Source organism: Alligator mississippiensis, chromosome 3, assembly GCF_030867095.1.
Source record: "Alligator mississippiensis isolate rAllMis1 chromosome 3, rAllMis1, whole genome shotgun sequence".
Classification (NCBI taxonomy): domain Eukaryota; kingdom Metazoa; phylum Chordata; order Crocodylia; family Alligatoridae; genus Alligator; species Alligator mississippiensis.
In genome coordinates this window covers 6661423-6683667 of record NC_081826.1, presented here as the reverse complement: position 1 = coordinate 6683667, position 22245 = coordinate 6661423, and the positions used below count along the sequence as shown (strand labels likewise).

Here is a 22245-nt window from a genome sequence, read left to right as displayed (position 1 = left end):
CTATGCTGGGACAGCCCCTTTTGGGAGCATCTAGGCTGGTACCCTTGCAGGCCGCTGATCTGATAGGTGTCTGGGATCTCCTACACCTGAGACAGGATGGATGGAAAAGCTGCTGGGCGCGAGGAAGAAGAGCAAGCAGCATGTTACTTGACCAACTCCTCCACTAAGCCGGTGCAACACGTTTGGGAACTGTGCAGACTTTCCTTATCTTTTACACCGCTGCCTGCAATAGCAGGAGATTTGTCTCAATGACTGAGAAGGTTTCTCCAGTCCTACGTTCCTGTTTCTAGAGGTCCTCGTAGCATCCTACCACCCCAAACTAACCCCAGGACTCATTTCTCCCTCTCCCCGACATCCCCGCGATTCCCCACCCACTCCTCAAATCAGGGATACATTTCCTCACAACCTCCGATTGCTTTTGGGACAGAGGAGAGCGAGGACTTTAGCTGAGCAGATGCACAGGCCTCAAACTTGATAGATGGCCGGCCAACTGGCATCCCATCCCAAAAGTCGGTCGGTCAGAGCAGGGTGCTGGCCTGCCCTGATGAACTGGACCTGCCACATCTGAGTGAACTAATACAGGAGTAGTCGGATGTGGGCTGGCTCCTTGCATCTTTAGCAGATGGGGAGAAGAGTCCACAGCTTTAAAAAAAAAAAAAAAAAAAAGGATTCAATATCCACCAATTTCTGGGCTAGAACAGGGCTGCTGGGGTAGTTTCCATGCTTTGTTGTCCCACTTTCTTGGGATCGGCAGGGAATGAACACCCGGGGCCACCTCCACACTTGCTCTGCAAGCCACACTTCTCGTTCCTTTTCTAGTTTTCTCTTCCTCCCCATGCTTCTTCCCTCCCCCCCAAAAATCAGATTGCTTCACTATACCCTGAAAATAGACCATCAGTGGAGCGTAGTCCACTAGTAACAGCGTTTGCTTCCCCAGATAAACCAGGCCGTCGCTGACCCACCCAAGTACTTGCAGCTCTATGAAAGGCTGCAGCAATGAACAGCAGTTGTGTAGCTATAGGGGAATCAACATCCCAGCACGAATTGTAACCAATTCAGCATTAATCTTCATCCACCTGGACCCCGAAGCCTGAAACGCCAGCCCAAAGGGATGCAATGAGACTCAGTGGGGTAGCGATGCTGAAGCCAGACAGCCCATAGCAACTTCCTTTGGACCAATGGTATCTTGATAGGAACATTTCAGTAAAAGGGCTTTTATCACGTGTAGCTGATGTCCTCCTGAGATGTGTGACAAAGGTAGTGTGCTCCTTAATTCTTAACATGGTATCTGGATTTTGCACTAGCTTGGTGCTACCTGATGGAGCAGCTATTCCTGTCGACAAGTAGCAGAGTCTGGGCTGCCTCTTTCTCCAACACTATGCCAATACATTTACATCAAGGCAGCATTTGGAGAATACAGGACAGCACAGCCTTACTGGCTCCAGTTCCCTCTCCCCAGGGGCCATCCAGCCATGCTTGGTGGAAAGGAGGGGTCTTCTGCAGTTGTTCAGATACACAGGAGGGTCTGCGTTTCATTAGGAGAACGAGACATTTCTACCCACTTTCAAGAAGAGACAAGGATGCTCATCTCGTCCAGGATTAAAAGCAGACTGGCCAAGTCTGCTGACCCAAACTGCAGGGGAGCGTGGTCATGCTTAAAGACGGGCTGGCCATACAGGCCAACCTCAATACAGTCTTGCAAGGTGGGCAGACCTCAACCTGATGTCATTTAATACAGAGAAATGCACAGCGCTCCACCAGGGGAGAAATAATCTGCAACACACTTGCAGGCTCGGCAGTGCTATGCTTCCTAGCGCCACATCTGTATGAGACCTGGGTGCCATGATTGACAACAAAATGAACATGAGCCACCGATGCGATGCCGTAGCTGGTAAAGCGAATCAAACAGTGGTATGCATCCACCAAGGCATCTCGAGCAAGGCGAAGGATGTCATCCTCCCGCTCTGCTTGGCCTTGGTGAGGCCGCAGCTGGAGTACCGCATCCAGTTCTGGGTGCTGCACTTCAGCAAGGACGTGGAGAAGCCGGAGCGAGTCCAAAGGAGGGCCACATGCATGCTTAGGGCTAGAGAGCAGGTCATACGAGGAGAGGCTGAAAGACTTGGGACTGTTCAGCCTGGAGAAGAAAAAGACTGAGAGGGGACTTGGTGGCAGCCTACAAGTATATCCAGGGCGTACATCAGGGTCTGGGGAGCATCTGTTCACCAAGGCCCCCCAAGAGAGGACGAGGAACAATGGACACAATCTGATTGAAGATTGCTTCAGACTGGACATAAGGAAAAACTTCTTTACACGTCGAGTGCCAAGGGTTCGGACCAGGCTCTCCCAGAGGTGGTACAGGCACCCACCCTGGCGATCTTCAAAAAACATCTTGATGCCCACCTTGCCGGGGTCATCTGATCCCAGCAGCCTTTCCTGCCCACGAGCAGGGGGGCTGGACCCGATAATCTGTAAGGTCCCTTCCAGCCCCTAACAACTATGAAACGATAATGTCCGCTATACACCTTAAAGCAGCACCCAGACCTGCTCCGGTGTCTCTCCCCACCGCTGCCGCAAGCAAAGGCAGGCTCCTTTGGCAGCTGAAGATGCACCATGCGCCAAGGCTTCAGGACAGAAGCTGGGCGCATGCCTCCGCACGGCCAGCAGTGCAAGGGGCTCCTGGCCGCTGCCATCCTGAGCACCCAGGATGCAACTCCAGTGCAGACGGTGACCAGGTCCATAGCCTCACCTGTAGGAGTGTCAGTAAAGGGTGGATCTCAGAAGAGGCTGAGCAGACTGAGGGTCAGTTCAGCTCTTTTACTCTATCAGAAGCAAATCAACTTGGGCCAATGAGAGATTTGGGTGGGATTTGGTCCCTGGTGGGTTTAATCCCCCCCTCCCCACACACACACGCCTGTCCCATTGCTGGAGAATGCTGCTATGTTCCTGCCCCTGGGCAAAACCCCACTCACCCACTCCAGCCCTGCCAGGGGCACCTATCTTTTGGGGACAAATGTGCAGCTTACTGAAAATACAGGACACCTCAGACAGAGAAGTGGAAGAGGGTTACGGTACTTCCCCAGAACACCTCTGCACACAGCTAAGAGCACGAGGCCTTTTCTGTGCTACGGCACAAGCTCTGCCCAGGAAAGCACCTGAAAGCATCTACCGGATACCTTTCTTGGGGAGCAGCAGGCTCCTTCCTTGCAACCAGACCATCCATTTCCATGGAAAGTCTCTCAGCTTATTTCTGACAGAGGAAAGCCAGCCCCCACCCACCATGCATGCATGCAAAAAAAAAGGGAACTCTAATATCACCAGTCTTCCTTTCAGCCTGGCTGTATTGCAGAGGCAGCAGCGGACACAGCCCCATGGTGATGGGGCAGGGCTAGAAACCCCCTTTCCCAGCGCTGTGACTGAGTGGTATCTGGCACACCACGTTGCTTCTACATATTCATCAGTGGGATCTTTCTAAGCACCGGCAGAGGAAGTCTCTGCAAGGCTTTGCAGTTCCCTTTTCTGAAAGGGGTTCTCCACCCAATCCAGCCTCATACATCCTTTATTTCCTCCAGGGTGGGGTTGATTGCAGCCTCTCTGCTCCTCTGAATTATTTGCGACCGACCCCCTTCTTACAAAGAACGACACGGTCTAAAACTTTTGAGTGGGTAACACGGAGCCAGCGTAGACGTGCTGTTTCTGCATGCTCCAAGCGCACGGATGTCTCCCCGATTCAGGCCAACCAGGCGAGCTACAAAGCCAGCTCAGATCCATCAGATGCCACTTCCCTGAGAGGCCAGTCTAGGCCTGTAATATCAGACTTAAACCAATCCCCACTATAAGGTCCAGGTCCCCAATAGCTTTGTGGAGGGGTGTCCATGTGTAACGCCCCTGCGAATCAATGGGAGAACTGAATCTTATCCTACCTCAGTTGCTTTGAGGACTGAGATGGGAAGAGGTTAGCTGGTTCAACTTACTAGGAAGTTATTACACAGGGTTCGCAAATCAGAGACACCCCCTCTCCACACTGAGAAGTGGCCCACGGCACTGGAGACTTGGCTGAACCACGAGGAGAAACGGTAGGCAATAGATGCCAGATATTTCAATCGATCCCAGATTGAAGAGATATGTCCAGCACACAGGAAGCATGAAGAAGATATAACCCTGGGACCTGCCACACAAGAATAAGCCACTGCCCATCCAGCTAAATCCCCTGCCTCCAGGAGCAGTCAATAATTGATGTTCCAGAGAGCATGACCGTAACGCATCTCAATGCACGGACTGGAGACGAAGCCCCTTCCCGACCCCAGTAACCAGCTCACTCCCCGACGTGGGAGAGCCCTTATGCCTATTGTAGCGTAGTGGGAAGACAAGAGGAAAAAACCCTGATTGTGTCAGGTTTCTCAGCAGTGAAAACTCAAAAACATGCGGGCGGGTTCAACTGGAAAGGCTGCACTCGTACCCTCGTCCTTAATTCGCAGCTCCCTGCCCAGGAACCTGCTCTCCCTGAGCCCCCACCCCAATACGTGCAACGCTATAGTGCACGCAGTGTCGCTTCCTGCTCCGAAGTTCAACATCTCGTAAACTGCCGTGATGTGCAGAGGAAATTAGAATGAAATATTGAAGAGCTAAGGCCCTGCAGATTTATCACAGATCAGACAATACTGCAGCACAGAGATTCACATGTAAAAAAGGCTATTCCCCCTCCCCCCCTCTCCATGTCCACCCCTACCCACCGCCTTTCTAGATCCCCAATGTCATGGGAAACTAAACCTGTTATCCAAACAGTCGAGAGAGACTCCCAGTAAAAATATTTCTATTGTAAGATAAAAACTTGCCTTCCAAGAAAACATTTGGATACAGACACTGCACAGCTGTGGACACCCCCTTTTGCATGCATACCTCTCCTGCTTGGACTTGGATTCGGGGAGGGGGGCGGTGGGGTCAGCGAGACTGCAGCCGAGGAGCTGCAAGAGGCTCTTGGCAAAGTGGTCCAGCAATCTCATCTGCAATTCAGACAGACACGTGAGGTGCCTGTCTGCAGATCCCACGCAGATCAGAATCAGCACTTACGTGAACTGCACACACAGCAATTCCCTGCATCACGATCTCTCCTCCAACTGCCTTTGTTTTCTTTTCTTTCTTTCTTTTTTTTTAAGCCCACACACACGCCAGACGCTTGTGACGGGAGCACAGTCAATTCCAACTGCAAACCCTAATTGCTGTTATGCTCGGGAGACCACCACCAGCACTACCACCACCTTCTGCCGGATTACAGGGCTCATCACAGTCATTTATCGCACCTGGCGGTGCCTTTGCAAGGTGCAGAACGGATCGTGCAATTGGCCCAACATCAAAGAGCAACTCGGTGCTCTGGGAAAAGCCACCAGACCAGACTCCGTCTGTTGTAACCATCAAGCTACACCCTCCTCGTGGCTGGCGCAAGGCCCTATTTATGCCTGTGCATTTGACCTTTCCTGGTTAGAGCACCTGTTCACCCTCCAGTCACTCGCACACACAGTCCTCCACAGGTGTGTCTCACACTGGGCATCCAAGCTGGAAGAAACTAAAGACATGCGAGCCCAAGTCCTTCCAGGACCCGGTTCAAAGTTGAATCATAAGCCTGCTCCAAGCCCTTTTCCCCGTGAACTCTAGCTTCCTGCGTCCCTTCCTATAATCTGGCTGTGGTTGGCAAGACACTGCTCTAACACACTCCCCCCAGCCAGGGTAGCATTGCTATACCCCATGTCTCCCCAGTTTATTTTAAAACACGTCGCTTCATTTTTCAGCTGCACCAGTTAAGCAACCATAGATGCTCCAAGTCTTAGGACTTTTGCAAAAATAATGGCGAGTGTCTGGTCGCTAGTTAAAGACCAAACTTCATGCCTATTCCCAATTCCTGTTTGCCTTCAGCGACGGCGCTGGAACCGGAGACAAACCAACCCCGGCCACAAGTGGGACTGACTGCATTGCTCAATGCCCAGAGACGTGCAAAGAAACAGAGGACATAGCATTTGCCATCTGTTGTATCCCCGCAATCCCCTGGCCTTAAGGTGACAACCTCTACCATACTGCCCCTGCCAGAGCAAAGACATGAAAAGGAGAAGAGTGGGCGAAAGGACCCACTTCATGCTCCAGTAAGACTCTGGCCTCATTAGGGACTAAGCACTTGAGCTACAAAGAGGGACTGCATTAGCAGCATGTGGCTGGTCCACAAGGTCCAAAGTCCCCGAAGGTAACACAGCAAGCATCTTCGTACTTAAGCCAAGGCTGCATGTTGAGCAGGGAACAGCAGTTCAGTTGGCCCCGCGGTGAAGAGAAGATGCACGCTCCCCGGATACCTGCCATTCCCACCTCCACAATCAGCCACTTCACAAATGCCTAGACCGTCCGCCTGACTGAACAATCAGTTAGCTGGTGCCATGCTTTGCAACCCGATATTGAGGGCCTGAAAATATTCACCCAGGACTACTAGCATGAGACTCCAGCCTATGAATCAGTGGGAAGGCCTCCTGCGCTACCCCCACCCCAAAGCCAACAGCCGCAATGTGTCAGAACAAGGGAGAAAGACTTATTTTTGGGCCGTCTGACCTACAATAGGCTTTTTATTCGGTTATTTTTAAGCATGTTGTGTAAGCTCTCCCTTGGAAGGCCCCTCCTGACTCCACTCCAGTCTTCTTGCTTGTTGGAGGTCACCTCTTTTCTTGCCTTGTGCTCAGCAAGTGGGTTCTCCTACAAAGAGCACGTAACATTGGGATTGCTCATATTCCCAACCTGACTGGGGCTGGAGAAGAGTCCAGTCACAGTCTCCAGCTTTGGATGCAGAAGCCACATGCCTTGGATCAGACTTGCGGTCCAACACATGATCTTTGAAGCGTGGTATTTTGCAGTCTATACCAGTGACCCGAGCCTGCAGGTTTCTACTCTAATTCCTTAGGGGACAGCAGGCAGGAGAGCAAGGGACACAGGCTTAGCAAAGAAATCCCTTAGCTATAGTCACTTTCCTCTTAAGCATGCTCAAACTTTGCAAACTAGAACTCCCCACATGTGCCTGGGTCCCTAGACTGCTTTCACACCCCCAACCTGCGAGATCCCCCCCTCTGATCCCGAGGTGCAAGAACATTTCAGGCTGGGCAATGCTGGTTCTGCACCCTGCTCCCCAGCCCCAGATCAGCAGTGCCTACTGGATCATCTGGGGGGTTTGCTAGGTGCTCCACTGAACCGCCATACAGACGTATCCCACATATCACCGCCCATCTAACCCTACCACACTACCTCCTCTTATCCGTTTCCCCAAAACACACTGTTCCCTAACATAGCCCCTGGATCTCTCTCCTCCCCCAAGGTCAGGTGAGTGCTTATTAGCACTGCAAATGCTGTGAGCGTACAAAGCGACATGGGCCCTTCAGGTGTGTGCGCAAGCTGCAAGCACCTGCCTGGGGCTGTGTTAAGGGCTTGATCACCACGTCCTTTGATCAGCAGTCTCTGCACTTGACTGAGCATCTGTGTGCTACAGGGCACAGTGTCATCTCTCTACTATTGGAAGCAGACACTTGGCAGCCTGCAGAAAAAACCCATGAGCCATACCCAGCTGGAAAGTCACTGTTTTTATACTTACCTCTGCCTCCACAAATACACGACAAACCAAGCACAGGAGGTCATCTAATCCAGCCCCCATTTTCTCCTATTTAGGATGCTTTGATGCTGCACCTGTCCTACCAGCCACTTGCTAGGTGACATGCAAAGAGCTCAATCTTTCCTCCCATCCTTCTCTAGATCTTGAAAAGGAGTCAAAACCGCTGTCACCTGCTCCAATTCTGAAGCCCACTGGATAATAGCCTTGGGTAGAATAAAAAAGTGCTTCTCCCAGCCCACAGCCTGTTTCTGAATAGTAATCCTTTGTGAAAAACTCTGTGCCAGCTCCAAAATATCAGCATGCAGCAACACGAAATGGACTGGTCCATCACAGGTGCCCAGATCACAGGATGCTCAGAGGCCGGGGTGGGATGAACTGGCCACTTTCCACTCTGGTGCGGCTTGGGCAAAACCTTGAGCAAAAACAGAGCTACTGGAGCCACCTGCTGGCAGATGCAAAGAGCTCTGCACGGCTTGAAACTTCAACTTGGGAAGGGTGTGGGACAGCCGCCAGAAGAGCTGGAACCATGTGGATTTTTATAACGAGCTCTTCAAATCCCCAGAGCGCGCTTACAAATTCGGCTGGAAGTTTCCCACTCCCCACGTGGGAACGGACTCTCGCCCCTTCTCCCCGCAGCCAGGATCCTTTGCAAAATGTGTGCTCACCTGTCTGACACAGCTGCCAATGAACCCAACTCCATCAGGGAATCAGAGTCTCAATGCAGGCATGTGTTTAAAAAAAAAATAAAAGGAAAATCTTTTAAAGATGGAGTCATTTCTACAAACAGATGAGCTGCAAAAAAACAACCAAACAAATGCATAAAATCACTGAATAACACTCCTAAGAGAGATCTGCTGCTCTTGGCTGCGAGAAGGCTCATTCTGTAGCTATGGAACGGATCAGGACTACCAGAAGGGATAGCAAGCAGCCTAAAAAAGCACCCAAAACCCAGGCACCTGATGAGTACCCAACTCAGCATCCACAGCAGCCAGGCTAACGTTAAAACAGTCATGGGGTGAAATACAGAAATGCTCCTAGAAGCAGAGGTGCAAACCTGCCCATACTTCCAGGTGAGTAACCCCAACCACAACACCAGAGGCACGCTGCACCTCGTTTCCATCTAGGTCTCCCACCTCCCGGGAGAGTGCTCTGCCAAGTAGGCTATTCTACCAAGGGTGGATGCTATTATCTACCAGTCAGTCTGAGGTTGGGCAGACGGCAGGGCAGGGTAGCACCTTCGAGACTAACCGCCTCTCAACTCTTCCCAAGTGATGCTTTCCAGGAGCTAGCCCCCAGCTTACTTCACGTCCCAAATTACCATATGTTCTCACATACAATACACATCTTCAGAAAACAGCTGCTGGACACTGGAGCACAAGAGTTAGAAGTGAGGACAGCAGTTTTTGTCACTTAAGTGCCTGCAGGGCAAAAGCAAAAGTAACTGCATGCCAACCACAGGGCGCAGGATGCTGAGCAGGCATGGCTCCCTAGCTGCCGCTACTCAGATCCTGCAAGGAAAGATCTTTTTGCATGTTGTCTTTCAAAAACCAAGGTGCAGTTCTTACTGCAAAGCATGTTGCACGTGAGAAAATACGGCATGCAGTATCAAAAATACAACCCTCCTGCCACCCCCAAGCACACTGGTCTGAAAGCCTGATACTCCTCTTAAGGAGAGGTAGTTAGCCGTGTTAGACGTAAGTCAGAGAATCATAGAAAACAAGGGCTGGAAGGGAGGTCACATCTAGTCCAACCAACCCCCTACTCAAAGCAGGACCAGCCCCATCTTCATCATCCCAGCCAAGGCTTTGTCTACCCTGGGCTTAACAACCTCTAAGGATGGAGATTGCAGCACCTTTCTGGGTAGTTTGTTCCAGTGCTTTACTACCCTCCTAGTGAGAAAGATTTTTTTCTAATACCTAACCTCAACTTCCATTGAGCCCATTGCTGCTTATTCTGTCATCTGCCCCCACTGAGACCAGTCCAGCTCCATCCTCTTCGCAACCCTCCTGCAGGTAGTTGAAGGATGCTATTAAATCCCACCTCAGTCTTTTCTTCTCTACATTAAATAAGCCCAGTTCCTTCAGCCTCCCTTAAGATACCCACCAAGTCCCCTAACCATTTTCATTGCCCTCCACTGGACTCTCTCCAATGTGTCCACATCCTTTCTGTAATGGAGGACGCACAACTGGACGCAGGACTCCAGATGTGGCCTCCCCAGTGCCAAACAGGGGGGAAGAATCACTTCCCTTGACCTGCTCCTACTAATGCAGCCCAATATGCTGTTAGCTTTTATTGTAACAAGGGCATACATACTGCTAGCTCATATTCAGCAAAGCATCTGACAAAGTAAGTTATCACCTATAAAATCATGCCACTCAGAACTAGTTTCCAACATCCCTGTTGCAGGGTTTGTTTTTACTATGTTATTTGTTAAAACTAGGCGCTTGCAACCATGTTTGCACAAGCTAATTGTGGGCCCTTATCAAGCCTAGCATCAAACCTTGGGGTGCCAAACCTAGTGCTTATCTTGAGTTAGCAGTAAATTACTTCAAGACAAAGAGCTGATGAAGCCAGGTTGAAAGAGGGCTACTGTGCTGCTGAGTTGAGAGAGGACAGTTGGGGACGTCTAGAGCCAGTAAAGAAGGAATCCCACTAACAGTCAAGCCAAAATACAAGAGGCATTTAGCTCTATTATCTTTCTGGCCGTGATAAGAGGAGTTTTAGATGAAGGGCAATCTCCATCGATTGCATTATTGACCCCACTCTTCTACCTTTAATAGTTCACAATACCCCTTGGTGCATCAGAACTGCCATGGGCCAGGCCATCTATGCCATGCTGCAAGAGAGACAAAATGGGCCACGCAAGTGAAACTTTGCTTTCAGAGATCAAAGTGCTTCAGGACAGATGAGAAGAGTCTAAGGCAAGACAGGCCAAAGATGCTGACGCTAATAAAAACAGCCCTTATTTTGTGTAGGAAAAGGCTGTTATGCAGAGTGTTTGTTTGCAGCAACAGAGGAAACTCCATTTCCACTTTGAACCTTGCACCTGCTAAACCACATGCTGTGCAGCCAGAGGAAGCACCGCTCAAATTGATGTAAGAACTTGAAGACTATTGTAGCCCAGGTAAGAGCCTGGGCTAGAGCTAGCTTTTAAAAGAGTGCTTTTGCATAGTTAGGACAATTCTTAACTCTTAAGAGGCAAAAAAGGAGACAGGTCGTCGTTGTCATACAAGTTAGCAGGTCAGGCTAAATCCTTCTACACCAACTTTATGCACTAGTTTAACAAGGCTGAAAGTAGAAAGTTGATAGTTTTAACTCTAATAGAGAACATATCCTTTTCTCACTGTAGGCAACATCTCAGGATGTGCTAGAATCAGGGCAGATAAAAGATTTGAAATCTTTAATCACTCTGGTTGAGATAGAGAAGGATAGATAAATTGTGTGCGAGACAGACAGCGAGACAGGCATCCAACTTCAATCAAGATATTCAAAGTTAAATTTGAAAAATATCGTGACAAGTTTTGCTAAGGCCTGAATGTATAAGCTATTAAGTGCACTAACCAGCCCTCCCATTTTAAGAAGCTACAAGTACTGATTTTTTTTAATCCAGGAGAAAGCATTAATTATAATAATTAATTATCATCATTATAATGTGACATAATGCTATGTACTACATGAGGTGCCTGGCACTTTCTGTCTTACCAACAGAGTAAATCCTAGCATTGGTGTCTTTCCACATGTACAGAGAGAAAGTTTTCTTCATTTATACAACTTGGTTAGACACTAAAAGAGTGAGGGGGAGCTGAAGAAGCAAGAAATCTAGGGACAAAACACCAAAAAACAAATGAAACCATACATAGTCTCTCATTGAGGGGCAGTGAGAACTAATAACTTTGAGGAACAACTGAAGAACCTCCCAAGGGTGAGTTTTCAGAGGTATTTATGTGACAGGCAAAGATTAGGCAGAACTTAGTGGGATTTTCAAAATTATTTAACTTATTAAGCACCAGAATACCTCTGTTAAAAAATAAGCCTGACTCATAACCATTTACAGCACGAGGTTAAACAATGTCATTGTGCTACCTGCTATTTGGATTAAGCTGTATTTGCTTTTCCAGCCCCGAGGAAGGACATTTAACGCCCCACAGCTTGTTGAACATCTCTCCATACCATGAAGTTGGCCCAAAAAAGCTCTCACCAAGCTCATCCTGCTTCCCATAGTAACCAGTTCAATGCATACAGTTATTGTTTCCTGTGTTTAATAAAAGTGTGTGAAGTACAAAGTATTTTGATAAACTTACCACTACCTTTTAAATTGCATGGAAGGTGCATTTTAAATATATATTAGCTTACTTATTTTAAAGATAGACAGACAGAGCTAAAATTAAAAATGTACAAGAGCATTAATTGAATTCCAGCTTCCACCCAAATGCAGCTTAATACAAATCCCAAGTGAAAAGTTGCAACGTAGTCAGAAAGATATTAAGACCCATTTAAAAAGAAATCAATGTGTGTTGTGTAATTACTTAAAGGTTCAGTGACAGAACGGTTAAGGCGTCTTGCTACATCCCTAGATACATGACGTCCAGCTGTACTCTATGCTGCTGCCAAGGGGCCTGCCTCAGTCTACCAGGCTGCTAATGAGTACCTGGTCATTAGACTACGGAAACAAAGATTGATTAAATATGAAGCTGGCGACATTGTTCCTTTTTGCATCACTGGCTACAGATACCAGCCTGCCTCAACCATGTTAACAGACGAGCTGATGGGTATGTAGTGACGTGTTTCTCAACCAGGGCACCACGAGCTCCTTTTAAGCCTTGCAAAGTATGAGTGCTGTTAGGTGTGCAAATGTGGTTCACAATATAAACCCAGACACTCCGAACAGGAACTCATAGCGTCAAACACACTGAACTCTTGTGAGTTTTCCCCGTTCTTTGCAACGGAAGAATTGCTTTATTATTTTTCTGTAGTCAAAAAACGGATGAAAATTAAGAGCTGGCATTTTCTGAGGGGTGCCCCAAGTCTACCGAGTTGAGATCCACTGATGTAATGCATTGTCCTGGCTAGCAAGAGTGTAGCGCCCAAAGGTAACATAAAGGCTGCACCATCCACTACATTTTCATAGCTATACCCGATAGAAGATAAAAAAACTGCACATGCAAAACATGAGAACAGGTATTGAAGTGATTTAATAGATTTAGAGTCGGAAAGGACCTGGTAGATCGTCGGGTCTGACTTGCAGACATCAGACTGACACTGATGCTTCCCACTTGCAGACATCAGACTTAAAGCTGCCACTTTTAAAGCAAATACACTGCTTAGGTAGGACAAAGTTAAGCAAGAAGCTTGCTGAAATCCAGATTTCAACCACAGCACCCAAATCAAAGTGCTATTTAACTCTCTTGCCACGAGGTCCTCATTGCTGCTGCTGCTGACCCAGGGATTACTTCTAGTAGCAAGGATCAAGAATTGCCCTTCCCCCAGCCACTTGTTTATCTTAATAGCTTTAAAAAAAAAACCCCAGCGCTTCTCTCTGGGGAACTATTCTTGAATTGTCAGCAATGGAACAGTAGCATTTTTACGCTTTGTGAAAGTGAGACTTCAATTCTTTCCAAAAAGCAATGAAAGTTCAAGTTTACTGTGCTCAGTCAAAAATAGTCTCAAGGGTCCTCTGGAGGAGGGCAAGATTAGTCACAAGGCCACTGCCTTGAGATGGTTCTCAGAAGCCTCTTTATCTCAGGTGTAAGGAGATCTGCTGCAGAAGTCAACACCCATCCCTTTGTTCCCATTTTCCTTTCTTCTATTCCAGGCAGTGCCAGTGACCGGCAAGGTGTGTGAACTGCCCCTGATGTGACTGATTAGGTGATCATTTTATTTGCATGTCTATTGGAAAATGAGTAGCTCTTTCTTTCCCGGAGCATCTCCTGCTGCAGGACTGCTGAGCTGCAAGACCCGAACGCTGCGTGCAGACAGTGCGGCATTCAGGCCTGGTTCAGTGAGCCTACGCCGAAACTGTAAGTCTCCCTTAATCAAAGGGAGGCCGCTAAGTGCATAGTAACTCAACCCTCAGGACAACAAGAGAGAAAACCAAGACGGGAGTGAAGGTTAAAGGTTAATAATAAAGGGTTGCAAGAAGAGGGGATGCTGACCAGGACACGTTCAGCAATACTCATTGCTCCTTGAACATATCCCAGGAGCCTGTACATATCCCAGGACACCACCCAGTGAAAGTCTGCCTGGAGACATGCATGGAAGAGTGATAGTAAAATGGACCCAGTCACCCAGGTTCCTAATGGGCAAAACCTCCTTCCTGGTCTGGTATCATAGTACTTAGCGTCCAAAGAGACCTAAACAGATCATCAGGTCCGACCCCTAACCCCAGGCAGGAACGGGTGCCGGGATCATATCACCCAGTTTGGCCAGGAGGTGACGGGACTTGGTGGGGCCACAGATGGGGATGAAAGAAAAGGTGCAGGCAGATGTGACACCAGAGCCTCAGGAGGAGGTAGGCATTAGCCCCGAAGGCACTAGGGTCTCCCCCTGTCCAGGAAAAGCTGGTGTCACAGTAGTTGAAGTGCCTGTACAGACAACTTTGCACCACCCACCATGAAAGCCATTTGTTTCCTTCTCTTGCCCACCTGCACGCAGACATCTGCGGGCTCTTGCCTCGAGCGGTCAGACCACAAGGTCTCTGGGCCAAGGACCACCTCGTACTTCCAAGTCTGCCGCGCACTTGGCACATCGGGCTACTGGGCACTCTAATAACGTGTACCCTGGAGGGAGTGATGACGAAGCCAAAAAAGAAAGCAACTGCCCTGATGAAGGCTCCCAGCCAGGTTTCGAAGATGACAGCTCAGGAAGCTGCGGAGGTTGCTTGACAGGAGGCATTTCGTCCCAGGCTGGGTTAGCAGAGCAGTGGCAGCACATATGCAAAGGCAAGAGAAGGCAGAACTCAAGCTTTTATCTACGTGGGTTTAAAGCCGGTTACATTAAACCAATATCCAGCCTCTCCCCCACAGGTGTGTGGGCACTGGAGTTTAACTCCAGCATATATATATATATATATATATAGATGCAGCGTGACTTCAGCAAAGACTCACCAGCAGATTCCTACTCAAAATTCATCTTAATCAACATAAGCCAGGAGGGAACTGGGGTGTGTTCCTAGCAGGTGGGTTGCATCAGTTTAAAACAACATGATGCACAGATCATTCCCTTTCGTGCCTCTTTCAGACAGCTGTAAGTGTTTCACGAAGACGTAGGCAAGCGCGTGACTAGCGGCAGCTCTCACACCGATAAGGAGCAAAATTTAGCAGTCCTTAGGGTAGATCCGTCTGCGATCTGCCCACCTCCACAAGGGTCTTCCTCAATCAAGGGGAGATAATGCTGACTTTTCCCTCGTCACGCCCACCAACCCCAAAGGGCCAACTCCTCAAAGGCAATGCTAAGATCAGCTGTTCAAGTTCCTGACCAACGGGAGTCACGAAAAGTGGCTTTTCACCCACACACTCAGTAGCAACGGGGGGGGGGGGGGGGGGAAAGCGACTCTCTCTCAAAAGTTGTGTCCGACTGAACTCATTCCCCAGGGCTCAGGCCGCGAACGAGCAGCGTCAGAGGCATCCGAAAATCCTGAGATCGCGAAACAACAGGATCTTTCACGTCTCTCCCTTGAACGACTCCAAGCTGGGTCACCGCTCGTGTCAAGCTGTGCTCCAGAACCGAAAATACCTGGTCCTCACCACCAAGCTGCAAACCTCCGCGTCAAGCCACGTCATCCCCCGCCGCGAGCCCCTCGCAAAAGCACCCGTTAACCACCTGCCTCCGAAAACACATGGCGCCTGTAGGCGAGCAATAACAGCCAGGGCAAGCAGGCGAAGCAGAGGTGGATCCAGCCACAAATTGCTACCGCGGGGAACACCCACCATCCACTCCTGTGAAGCGTTTGCAAAACGGGGGCCCCAGCAATAAAAGCCAGGGCTGAACTGCCAGCAACCAGAGCAACATGTAGCAGGGCCTGCAGTTACTTTGTAGCAAGCAGCATGCCAGGGACTTCTGAATGAGTCAGTCTGCTGCTACAAGGGACCAGCTTCCTTTTCCTGGGGTGGCTCTTCAGTGCTATGCATACGTGCAGTCTCTTACGGCAGAGGTCGGACCCTCCACCCTAGGACATACGGGGGGGCAGGGACCCCCGGAGGGCATCTCCCCCCCCAGGGTCACGACCCACGGCAAGAAGAAATGGCAGGGGCGCTGAGAAACTCGCAGATGGAGCAGCGCCCTGAACGAGACACGTGGGCAGCGGGCTGGGCTGGCAGAGGGGCAGCTGGGGAGGGCAGGGGCAGGGGCAGCACATGGCCGTCTGCAAACGGGCCCGGCCCGGGGCTCACACCCCTCCCAGGGAAGCGGGCGGAGGAGACAAAGGAGGATGCGCTGAGCGCCCACGTGGAGCCGGCTCGCCCGCCCCCGCCCCTGCCCCTGCCCCTGCCCATCCTTGCACCAGCACCCCCGGCCCGCGCTCACCTGCCCGCTGCCGGTCCCGCTCCCGGCCCCGGTCCCGGTCCCGCTCCCGCCGCCCCGGCAGCAGCAGCAGCAGCCGCGCGAGCCCCGCACCCGCCGTGCCACGCCCCGCCCCCGCCCCCAGCTGGGAAGGGTCACGTGGGGGGCCGGCAGCCAATCAGGAGGAGCCGATGGAGAGGGGCGGCAGGGGGCTGGAGAGGGCTTCTTGAAGGGGGAGGGGCTAGGGAGAAGTTGGGGAGGGGCATTGTTGGGGGAGGGGCAAGGAAGAGGTGGGGCAGGGGCCATGTGGGAAGAAGGGAAGGGGATGGGCAAGGGGGGTAAGGTAGAGGAAGGAGTAAAAGCAGGGGGGGAGAGAAGGGGGTGCTGGGAGGGCCCTGCACGTTGCGGTGGCGTGGCGTGGTGTGGCAGGGACCCCATGGTCTGTGGGCATCCACCCCCCTCCCCTGAGCTCAAGGAGACTCCCTGCCATCAGCAGACAGTGCAGGGCACAGGGCTCATGACACCGCCCTGGTGATCTGGGGCTGCCCCTTCCCAGGCAGCGGTTCCCTGCACCACGCCGCCCCCCCACAGCCCTCAGAGACACGCGACCGAGGAGGAGGAGGAGGAGGAGGCCTCCCCCAGGTCCGCTTTCGAGATTCACCGGCGTGGAGAAGCTTGAGCCACCTCCGAACGGGTCGCTCAGACGGAGGTGGGTGCTCCGCTGTGCGGATTCTCCAGCGACGCCAGCTCCGTGGGTGAACGCGGAGGAGACGTTCAGACGACAGAGCACCTTGCATGGGGGAACCATGCACCCTAAGGCTACAGCTTGAGCAATAGTACGCGCCCATTTTTGGACTCAGATTTGAACGTGGTGACAAAGCACTAGGAGCAGAAGAAGACGACTGCTTCATTTCCTGATGTGCCTTGTGCAAGCGAGTGCAGGCTTGGGCGAGGGCATGGCGCAGACACTCCCGTGTGCCCTAACGAGCTCCTTATGGGACTTGGCGGAGGGGAAGGAAGTGGGGAAAAGTGAAATCCCAGGTGGCGTTCAGCTGCCCGGCACATTGGGAACGAGATTCACACGGCAGAGGGTTCTGCATGCTGCCAAAATGGGTTAACACCTTCAAGTGGCCTTGCATTATCCATTGAGAAGGAGAGCTCACAAATCTCCATGAAGCATTGCCCAATGTGCAACAGCACCTAGAGCAGCTTTCAAATGCAGTGAGTTCTTCTGAAGAAAGCTGGCTAAGTCCATCCCAACCATGTGGTTGGTCCCATGAAAGAGATCCCCCACCAAAATCCTTGCCTTCCACTTATTTCCTGGACTACATCACTTGAACATGACCCTGACATGCAAAAGGAAACCAATTTCTTATCTGCATTAAACAAAGGTATAGAAAAATCATAGAGAAAGGAACTAGCTGGAGTGAGCATGCACTTTTTTTGGATATTAGAAAAAACGTTCTCACTAGCTACTATGAAACTAGGAGGATGGTGAAGCACTTGAACAGGCTACTTAGAGAGGTGGTGGAGTCTCCATCGTTGGAGACTTTTAAGACCCAGCAAGACAAAGCCCTGGCTGGGATGGTGTAGTTGGGGCTGATCCTGCTTTGAGCAAGGAGTTGGACTAGATGTGACCCCCTGAGGTCCCTTCACACCCTCATTTTCTATGATTCTGTTATTTTTCTTTGTGTTTTCCATCTGTGTGCAATCATAGCTGAATATCTGAGTACTGAAGCTGAACTGACTCAACTCAACAGCTGAGCCTAGCCTACTGAAATCAGTGGGGATCTTCCTTACTACTACAATAAAGTTAGAAATGTGCATCCATTGGACAACAATAAAGTTTGAGGGTGTGCGCAGTATCTAAAAAAGCATAATGACTGATGCTAACATCTTATATTTTGCTCTGAGTTGCTGCAGCCAACTCATTCTTCATGCAATGAAAGGTTCAGAGATGAACGGTTCCAACAAAGGCTAGTTAGAGATGGATAAAGATGACTTGCTCACAGCGAGAGATTGCAAAACCTAGGATTCAGTTAGGAAAGCACTATAAAACGAAGATGGCCTGCTTGATTGAGGTGTTTTAAGATTGGAAAGGACAGCCTAAAACCAGAGAAATTCCCTCCTGCCTATTCTATTTCTATAATTAAAAAGCAAGGGGTTACCAGTCAACAGCAATTAAATTGGGATTTCTTCTTGCAGAACATGACCAGCCTGTGCTGGGGGGATGTTGTCAGGTCAAAGGATGATGCTTGATTTAAAAATGACTGGCTAATGTGGAAGGTGATATAAATAATATACTTAATATAGTGCAGCTTGCATTAAAAACATTGGATAAATGCTAGATGTAATGAAGTCACATTGAGGGCTGCTATACCCTGGAGACTTGGGTGACTGAATAGCAGTGAATGCTTGACTCTTCAGAGCAAGGGCCTTGTCTTCGGTTGTTGATTTGTTCCTTTATTACCACGGATCACTGTGTGTATCTGTAGTGCTATATAAATAACTGTAATAAAGTCTAGGAATAGAGTACCTAATTTCAGCACTAGCGGAAATCTCTTAATTTATTTTTGATTTATAGGGGTTTTTATTAGGGAACTCATCATGTTGGCAGCCAAGCACCTTGCAAACATCAGAGTGGTATTATGATTTCCTTTTTTACAGATGACAAACTAAGGCACAGATGGATTAAGTGACTTGGCCACAGAAAATCTGTAGCAAAACTAGTCAGGAGTCCCAGAGAGATGCTTTAATCACAAGACTGATTTCTCTCTTCGGTGAAAAGCATTCAAACCTTGTCCTTTCTTTTTTTTAAAAGTCTGAGAAAAGTTTATATTTCTGAAAGCATTAAATGAATAAAGCTCCTACGAGGCAGGCTGGTTGCATTCTCATTTTATACAGCAATAAAATAGGGTGTACAGAAACCTGTCCGGGGCTGTACAGCAAGCCTGTGCCACCTTGCAATAAAACTGACTTCTCTGTGTCTTCTGCTGCACTGTCATTAATATTTTGGTACAGGATGAGCCACGTTAGAAGCCCATGCATAAGGAGGCTCACCATTCAAATCACACACATGGCACTTGCCAGTTGCCAGATCCCGTCCTAATCAATAGTAAAGATACTGATCTAGATGGGATCTGGCATTGCTTCAGCCCATTTAAGTGTGCCAACTAATTCAGGAGCAGCTTTTCAGCTCTTCACCCTTCATTAAGTCTTTTACTTTATTACTCTGATGCCTTGACTTTAATGGCAGCCTTGACACTGTCAGGTATGTGACTGATGGCACTGAGAGAGCTTGAGATGGGTTAGAAGAATAAACTTCCCACTGCGCTTGTCAGGCAATCTTTTGATTGCCGAACAACCCCAGCTTATAGACTGTTATAAGCACTTGTTGCTGGGTGCATCTAGATATATACTGCGGAGCTGCCTAATTAGCTCCATGGTAAATGCCTCAGTGTCTATACGTGTGGCCCTATTAGACGTCAGGAAACTAAGAAACTCTGCAGCAGGGTAGCACGTGTAAATACAAGCACTACTTTACTATGGGGTTTTTTCATGCACAGCACCGCATGTGTAGACGCTGATGGGACGGGCTAGGGCATGAGGGTGCTCCAGTGCTGGGGCTGCTTGCTGGCTAGCCTCACACTGGAGTACCCTTGTGCCCCAGCCAGCCCCTCCACAGCACATTGAGCCAGGCAGAAGCAGGCCCCCCCTGGGTCCCCTGCCAGCCAGGGCTGCTCTGACCCGGATCAACGTGCTGTGGTCCCAGGCACACGTGCAAATGGCACTCCTGGGAGCAAGAAACTCTGGTGCAATAAGTGCTGGCGTTTATTGCTCCGCATTAATTGCACATGTAGATGCACTGGTTGTATCTCCAAATACTGTCTACTTTGGGGCGGGGATCCAGACTTTTACTCTGTTTTCTGCAACACCAAGCACGCTATCAGTTTTCATCTCATAAAAATATCTATGGCTGAACCAGCTGTAGAACGCAATGTGCTTGGGACTGCACAAAATACAGAGGAGCATGGGGTCACTTGCACAATCTAAAGTGCACAATTTGGACAGACGGCACAGATATAAAATGTCCTGGGTGACAATGGAACAATTTTGCATCATTTCAAGGCTGCAAGGTTGTTGGGTTTTGCTTTATTTCTTATGCAAGTGGGCTAGCACCCACTGGCTTTGGGGGAGATGGGAGTTCAAAGGATGAAAGGGAGGATGCTTGCACCAGGCTTATGCGAGATTCAAGCAACAAAGGGAAGGATAGAAGAAAGCAAGAAAATCAAAGTGCTGGAAAAGTGGGCAGAATGGGATGGGGAAGAGGTGGAAGTGACACCAGAGTTGCAGAATTGCACACAGCCTTCTGGGGACAAATCTGAACCTGCTCCAGAAAAGGATGCCAGTGAGCTGTAGGCTCTGCGCTACCAGCTCTGGAAATAGATCTGGACGCGGCAAGGCATGGTCATTACAGGTACTCCCTACTGACTCTTTAATATGCCGTCCAGCGCAAAGACTGATCTTCAAGCAAACCTAGTCTTTAGCTCTAGGGATGTTGTCACTTAATAGATGTTGTGGCTGGTTATTTTTGTCTTATACACAGAACAAGAAAATATAGTTCTTAGCTACCTAAGGAAATGGTCTGAGAGATAATTAGTGCCCTCCACAATGTTTGGAGTCAATACTTTTAGGAGGCACCCTACATATGCTCGTTAATGAGCAGCTACATCTAGATTTCTTTTATTTTTAGGTGAGTTACTTAATTATGCACCAAGCTTTGATAAGCAATACAGTTGTGTTGTCTACTTTAAGCTACCTGAATAGCAACAGCAATAATTTTCTGCTCAGTTTGCTTCATTTAATTTTAAAAAGTATAAACCACTGCTGAGAGGTATCTTCTTTCACTGTTTTTTTTTTCTTTTTTCAATGACTAATGCCCCGGAAGACCGTACAGAAGACAGGAGCACTGCTAGGTTTCTGATATCAGACATACCCTGTAAGTGAAACTGGATTAATTGAGAAAGGAAATTATTTTTATTCCAGCCACCTGGCAGTCTTTAGGCTGGGGTGCATGTATACATGAAGGCCTATTTAACTCAAAAGTTTGGGAAACAGGATAAAATTTATCTGTTTTAAAGGTTCAGATTGCCGCTCCTTGAATTAAGGGCTGGCATATCGCACTCCAGCCTCCTAAGATTTTTGTCTAGCCCTCCAGCAAAACCCGAGAAAGCCAGATTTGACATGGCTCATATACATCCATTAGAAGACAATGGAAAAGGGAAAAACAAAATTTCGAGCTTTCTTTATGCATCGTACGAAAGTAATAAAAGCTACACCTCCATTTTTGTCTTTGCAGATCATCTTTGTGTCATTTAGCTTCCCTCTACCTCCTCGAACTGAGAACAACCTGGAAGTTGAAGAGCATGATGTTGGAGATGGATCGACTCTAGCTATTTCACCGACAGTCCAGCAAATAACTCCCAGGCGACAGCAGCTTGATCCTGCAGCTCTCACTCGGATAAACGCTCTCTTGACTGAATCCCTTTCGAGATCCTCGGATGCGCAAGGCCTGACTCATAAATCAGTAAATCAAACAAACACCGCCAAGGCAAACAAATCACTCTTTTCAACCACTACCATCAGTTAAATATTTTTGACCAAGTCCTGCCCCTGTTAAACTAGTGTGACCCCATGTCCTTCCATGGGGTTTCCCAGGCATGAATAAAGGCAGAATTTGGCTCTGGAAAGTGTTTGTCTTTTCGTTTCTTTGACTCTTTGATCATACAATATACGCAGATTTCTTTAAAACACACAGAATTCCAGTAATGTCATCCACTTTACTGGACAGCCTGAATTGGGACTCTTTGGCCAGTCTATATTTTATTTCCATTTAAAAATATTACAGGTTATATTGGAGTGTTCCTGAGACATCTGGGTTTGAGCTCTGCAGAAGAAACTGTGTTTACCCACAGAGCAGATGCAGCAAAGGCTTGTCCTGGTCCTTGCGTTGTATCTCAGAGCTGGTTTCCCCTGTTGGAAGTGGGAATTAACGCTCCTGGTGATAGCGGGCAGGGCAAGATGAGGACTGTTCACGACAATCTGGACAAAAGCCACGG

At 49.0% G+C, this 22245-nt stretch overlaps 1 protein-coding gene and 1 long non-coding RNA gene across 4 annotated transcripts in view; one reads left to right on the top strand and one right to left on the bottom strand.

Annotated features, from left to right (window-relative positions):
- The window catches only part of PTP4A3 (protein tyrosine phosphatase 4A3), a 115854-nt gene extending 99600 nt beyond the window's left edge, over nucleotides 1-16254 (bottom strand). For both annotated transcript variants that reach the window (XM_014611521.3, XM_014611520.3), the window contains exon 1: nucleotides 16151-16254. The gene's annotated coding sequence lies outside the window, so the exon portion shown is untranslated. The remainder of the gene's footprint in view (nucleotides 1-16150) is intronic.
- LOC109281752 (uncharacterized) lies at nucleotides 15704-21876 on the top strand. 2 transcript variants are annotated; one of them, XR_002088530.2, is made up of 3 exons: nucleotides 15704-15779; nucleotides 16683-21125; nucleotides 21486-21876. It is a non-coding gene; the product is annotated as an uncharacterized LOC109281752 (long non-coding RNA). The 2 variants fall into 2 exon arrangements; XR_009460607.1 differs by lacking the exon at nucleotides 15704-15779 and having other exon boundaries at nucleotides 16517-21125.
- Nucleotides 21877-22245: the final 369 nt, after the last annotated feature.